Source organism: Porites lutea, chromosome 2 (genome assembly GCF_958299795.1).
Source record: "Porites lutea chromosome 2, jaPorLute2.1, whole genome shotgun sequence".
NCBI lineage: Eukaryota > Metazoa > Cnidaria > Anthozoa > Scleractinia > Poritidae > Porites > Porites lutea.
The window spans coordinates 18,747,360-18,753,931 of NC_133202.1; the positions used below are offsets into that span (position 1 = coordinate 18,747,360).

Sequence of the window (6,572 nt, forward strand, 5' to 3'; positions counted from 1 at the left end):
TGCCCATATCCACCATTTAAATACTAAAACACGTTTAACAATGCTATGTTTAAGTGGTTTTGAACTATATTCTCGTTGGGTGCCCCTGTATTAGTTGTTGTTGTCTTAGAATCAGGGCAAGATGACGGCAAATTAGAAGATTTGTTTTTTTCAAAGCCCGCTATTTCTTTCTGAATTCATATATTCGATTCTTTCCCTTTGAAAAGAGTAACTTACGAGTTCAAAAACACAATACACTAAATATGGAGTGCAAAGAAGTCCTGGATCAGTTTATAGAAAACCTTGATTTCCCATACATTTTCTGTAATTCGACAGTATCAAAATTACAGAAAATGTATGGTAAATTTGAGGTTTTGTAAAAACTGATCACGGACGTTTTTGCACTCCAGATTCAGTGTATTGTTTCTTTGAACTTGTAAGTTACTCTTTTCAAAGAGAAAGCATGAAATATGTGAATTCAGGAGGAATTAGCTGGCTTTGAATTCTAATACAAATCTTCGAATTTCCCGTTATCTTGCCCTGATTACCCATCATGCAACCATGAGCGTGAACTCCTCTATATTTTTTTAAAGTTTTCCGCTATCGTGATCAGAAGCGGAAAAGTCCTTGACAGAATTCAGCACTGACAGGTGCGTAGCTGCCTTTAAGCTATTAAGCCAAGGCTTAACAAATTAAAATTTGAGTCAAAATGAGTTCATGTAATTGCATGTTATCAGGGAGTGAAATTGCATCTTATACAGGCTCCAATGTCTATATGACGATCGTTCGAAGTGGCAAATATTTCACTAGGAAACTCTGGCGAAAAAAAAACGCCATCTTGATTTTTCAAGTTGATAAGTAGGGGTCCTCTTTGCTTACTTTGATTACCTGCTAGAATGATTTGGGTTCAAAACTTGTCAATTTGGACGATCTCAGCTCTAAACTCACAGACTGGTAAACCGGCCGTTTTCTCCTTGTTTGCTCTGTTTCTCCTTGTTTTGTTTCGTTTATATATTTTTTTGTGGGGACGCAGGACTTATTCGACTTATGGAATTGACTACCACTTTGAAATATTAAGTAGCCAAGTGTATGATACAAAAAAAAGAGTTAATTTCATGCCCTGGTAGCAACTATGTTTCGATTATTCTGCATTTATTGATGTTAAACGCAACATCGAGCAAACCAATCCATTTGAATGTTTCTTCACTTTACTTTACTTTAATTTAATTGAAAATCGATCTAAAAACTAGTCTCTCTAAGCAATTCTATTTTGCCGCCAATATTCAAATTTCAGAGTCTTTACATCGTGAGGTTATTTTTAAACATGATAAAACCGGTAGTGACGTTCAATTAACTTTTGGAAGGTAGTATTAAGTTGAATCCCGTATTTTCGAGAGGAGTTAAGAGACATTGAAAGTTGAGCCGGAAAGGTAATAACCCCGGGAGTAATTAGCGAGCAAACTGTTTCTAAGGCTAGGCAATCGAGTACTTGGTTAGTTGATAACCGTAATAAGGGCTCAACAAGGTTCTATTATTTTGATTTACCTGACAGAACTATTTCTACTAAGAAATGAAATAATTGTGGCAGTCAGAAAGAAAATCTGTACCTCACCTTCCTCCATGGTTGCTCCTCGGTCTCCTGGTGGCTTTGAGAAAAGCGATTGACCTACACCCATCCAAACCTCTTATTTCTTTGGTCCCTACCGTAAATCCTCTATTTAGCCTCCCCTCTCAAATAAGCCCCCCCCCCTCTCCTACAAGCCCCCCCTTTTCAGAGGAGGAAAGTTAATAAGCCCCCCTCTCTATTAAGCCCCCCCTCCCCTCCCCCAATCCTCATTCTTCACAAAAAAAATTGACGATTAACGTGGACTGATCAGTTATGGTCTATTCAGGCTGAAAGTTCATATTGTTTTTGGTCTTTGGCCGCATGACCTCCAACTTCATATGCTTAACTTTCTCAACTTTGCGCTCTAGTTCTCTGTGGAGAACATATTTGAAGAATAGGAATTTTGTTTTTGTTACTTTTAGGCTCCCACAAGTGAAATAAATACTTTTGACAGTGACTTTAATTGTACAACGCGTAAGTTTACTCTGTCTCATACCACGGTATTTTTGCTACAGGTGATGCGTTTTGCTAAATTAAATAAGCCCCCCCCCCTCCCTATTAAGCTCCCCCTCAAAAGTGCTTGAAAAAATAAGCCCCCCGGGGAGCTTAATAGAGGATTTACGGTGTTATATAACAGCTGTAGCCAGGTGACTCTTTCGGCGCGAATATACCTTCGACTTTGCTGGAGAGAGGGGTGGGGGTTGACGTCGTTGTTTTAAGCACTTTTTGGAATACACATATTTTTTTGAGATTGACAAAGGCCATTTTTAGGATATTACAACCATTTTTATGTTTTTTCTTTTTTTAACCTCTTGAATTTTTATCCCGTTCTCGTTTTCTCGTTACTCGTTACTCGTTACTCGTTACTGCGTTACTCTGTTTAGTAACACCCATTGCAAACGTCTTCCATCTTTGGTCGACCGGTCTAGCTGGTTATAGACATTTTTCCGCGGAATTTGAGCCAATCAGAAAAGGAGAAATGTTTTTAATAAGTAATGAACTAAATTATCTCACTGCAGCGACAAATTTCGGCCACAAATGTCTTTTCAGTAGGTTTATTTAATTGTAATGTAGGAGGTATAAATAGTCTAGACTTAGAATTTGAGATTTTATTTCTACAAGATATTGTTAGAAATAAAATACAAATCTTTAGTCAATAGAAACCCACTACGGTTATATTAAAGCAATGAGTTATAACGGTGATGAGGAATCATGAGCAGCTGGTTTGGAAATGCTAATAACAAACACTTCAACGGAGCGACTTTCCTTCATCTACCGGTTAAGTTCGTTGATAGAGCGGTGTTATCTGCAAACTGAGTGACCTGCTGTGACATCAAGGTCCACCTACTCCAGGGATAGCGGCTACCAGTGCCGCCCTTGTATGCTGACGTCCGAGCTTACTGTTTAAAACATGTTTTTTAAAATATAAAATGAAAGAAGACACTTATGTTGTCTTCTCGTCCACGACATTTCATTCCTTCATTCATTCACTTAGACTAGAAAATTAGCGGGATCGTGCAAGATGCTGATTTCGACATTGGACAGTGGTGTTAAATTAACGACCTGGTCCGTTCCTCCTTCCCTGTTTATTCGCCAGACAAAATTGCTTCAAAGGAATCGGTCACATAGCTTCGCCCGGCTCCTTTGGACGCCAACAACTCAGGCTTTTTGCCACACTAACCAGGGCTAACCAGGTTGGGTTACTAGGGCACTTTACTAAACACATGGGTGAATTACTGTAAGATAATGAATGGACTGATAAAAGTGGCCATAGACGCTTCCTGACCTCTTATCACAGTGACCTGTTGTAAATATGATTTTCGTTTTAATATTTTTATTTTTCTGTTTATAAAAAAGGCGTGACTGACGAAATGTTTTCATTAAACTGGGGTGTTTGAAGTGAAAAGGTCTTCCTTCTTTATTTTATTGTCTTCGTTCGGCAGTTCTGCCCTCATTCAAGAAGAATTTATTATAGTATTTTAAACCTAAAAGGTCTTTCGTCTGTATTTTATTGTCTTCGTTGGGCAGTTCTGCCCGCATTAATTTAGCCCCCCCCCCCCCCTCCCCCCTTCCCGTTTGTAAGCCCTCCTAAAACCCCTTCTATGAAGTAGTATAACTAGCCCAGGGCTTATAATCGGAAGGTTAAGGTTTTAGTTTACCTCTTTCATGTATGACATTTTACTAATGAGAGCTTTTTTTGGACCTGAGAGAGAAAAAGTCAACGTATTAACATGCTGAGATGCAGAATTCATTTCAAAAGTTATACTTTGCAAGCACTTGTAAATTACAAAAGCTCTAAACCATTGTTCATTAAGTGACTGTCCTTCTTAAGAGTTCTCGTACAGACGAAAAACTATTCATTTCTCGTTAGTTACATGTTAATTAGTTTTGGAAGAAAACTAAAATACGAGCTCTCTCAAAAATAAAATGCAAACTGGTTAAGAAATCATCTTGCTTCTGAAATTAATTTTGATTTACCAAGCTCCTGTCGCTTACTTTTTTAAGCATCCTGAAGACTGATCAACATAAATTGTGTAGCTTTTTTCCTCTACGTGACTCTTGTTTTCACATTTATCTGACTTATCTTACAATACAGACTTCAGTTTAATTTTTGATCGCGTTGTAAAATCGCTTAGAGTCTTCAAGGTGCCGGCAAAGGTAGCAGCTGCAAGATATTTTTAACAGTTTGAATAGAATTTAGTTTTCACTTCAGCCTACTTCAGAAGTTCATTTATTTCATATTGGATTAATCTCGACATTTTGACTTATTTTCTTTAATTAAGTTTATTGTGAGAGATACAGTAGAGTAGAAATTCATTTCTGCTTGAGCGGTTAGAAATGAAAACATGAAGTAAACTTTGTTATCACGCCGCAGAAACTTAACACATCCCGATACCATCACGATGTTGCATTCATTTGAAAATTGTTAGATAAAATTGTTTTTGCTAATCACTCTTTAAAGGCTTATTCCAAATTCCTTTTTAACATACAGTAAATCACTTAAAAAGCTAACGTTATTTATCTTTAAGTACACTAACTGTGCGTGGGAGGAATTATTTGAATGCTTTGTAAACGGAAATAACACATAACTACGCAATGAAAAATCGCATGTCAAATTTAATAAAACCTATAGTTTGTAAATGTACTAAAAATACTCGTAGTTCTATCTTTATGTGTGCCTTTCATGGCATAAAAATTTCCATAGAATATTTTATTGCAAAAGGTTTTAAGTAGAGCTGGCCGAGAATGCGTTGTATAATATATCGTAAATTCAAGTGCTCCATAAAATGTTCTTATGGTCATCATTACACCTAACTGACTACTCAAAGACTTTCCAGTAATTTCCGAGTCAGAGGCATTAAGTTGGTTTAATTACTTCTGAGTGTGAAAGCTAGAGTTTATTAATAATCATAGAAGGGATATAAAATGCAGCCACTGATGAGAAAAAAACTTAACGCAATAACATTCACAGCTACAGAAAGGAAGAAGTTCTTATTCTCCGCCAGTTAGACAAGATGAACACTAAATTTCTAGCTGTTTTGGTGTTGACAATTGCAGTAGCCACTTTATATCTTCCCTCTTGTGAAAGTTTTGCCAGTGGTAATGCTTGGAAGAGAACTGAATTACAGGTTATAAAATGATGAGTTTTACTTTTGCTTACCATCCAGTACTTTTGCGACCATCCAGTATTCGAGATACCCCGACATGTGACATGAAACTAATAGCATTTTAATTTCTGTCCTGTAGAGCAAACGAGCCATGGAAAGTATGTGCAGAGTGGCCCGTGAACACTGTAAGCGCGAGTTCATGAGAGAGAATCTTGAAGACGACCGTCGGGCTGCCCCTTCATCATAAAGAGACATCGAGCCAGTAACCTAAAGATAACAGCGCCCATCACGAGAGAAAAATGCTACAGTAGTCAAGTAACAACGAAAACTACATCAAGTTCGTTAAAAATGTTTAAAATAGAGCTAAAAGCTTGTCACTTGTTAAAGAATGGAAAAGAATACAATAAAAAAACACGCATACTTCTTGATCTGCGTATTTGTTTTCAACTTATTTTTTTGTAAGCAGTTCCCATAATTAATATATTTGAAACCGAAGTGAACATTTGATCGAAAATAATAATAACTGATACTATCTGATTTTAAGAAGATTTCTCATAGAGAATCATAGGCATATTTTCCACTGCAATATTGTTTCAGAGGCTCTTTTTGATATATACCGCGCACCTATCTAACACTGAAAAAAACGATTAAGCAAAAGAATTGCATGGCTTATAAAAAGACCAAAAAACATTATATATCCATCGAAATCAAAGTTTCCAGAGAAACTCGATTACACCAACTATAATGAGTTCCAAATGAAAATAGTTTACTGCATCTCTGGCTTGAGTTCTCAAGATGGCCATATGATTTTCTTTTTGTGATTCTCGGGCAACACCTTTCACATGTACGTTAATAAGTTAGATGGCTAAGCGCTATTAGTGAATTTCATTTCAAATTTAAAAAGTATTATTCTCTGTACTGTTGAAGACTTTCTCTATAAATTCATTTCCGACTATCACTGCGCCGCTTTCGAATATTAAAGGATTAACGTTTCAGTCAGATGATATATGATTCTAATTTTAGTTGCAAAGGGCATGAGTCGAACTTAGCCTTCAGAGCAATCTGCTTAATCTTTGCAAAGAGACACGGATTAGCCGCATTGTTTCGATGGATCAAATTGTGGGAAAAGAGGTGTTAAAATGAGCTTAAAATTGAACAATTTTTGTCTTAGAAATACGTCTGCATTATAGGATATATTTTAACAGACACCCGCCGAACTAACGAAATAGTATGGACCTTTTTAAAGATCCGACGTCCGCGACGACAACAAGAACGTTAAAACAGCAAGACGCTTACCCAAAACAACAACAATGCATGTACCTTTTGTGTACATTTCTTGGCTATCACCACACGAGAATGACAATAGACTAATAACTACC

General features: G+C 36.8%; 1 long non-coding RNA gene across 1 annotated transcript in view; it reads left to right on the plus strand.

Moving 5' to 3' along the window:
• The window catches only part of LOC140926711 (uncharacterized), an 11,059-nt gene extending 5,440 nt beyond the window's left edge, over positions 1-5,619 (plus strand). The window contains exon 2 of the long non-coding RNA XR_012164462.1: positions 5,333-5,619. This is a non-coding gene — a long non-coding RNA (uncharacterized lncRNA). The remainder of the gene's footprint in view (positions 1-5,332) is intronic.
• Positions 5,620-6,572: the final 953 nt, after the last annotated feature.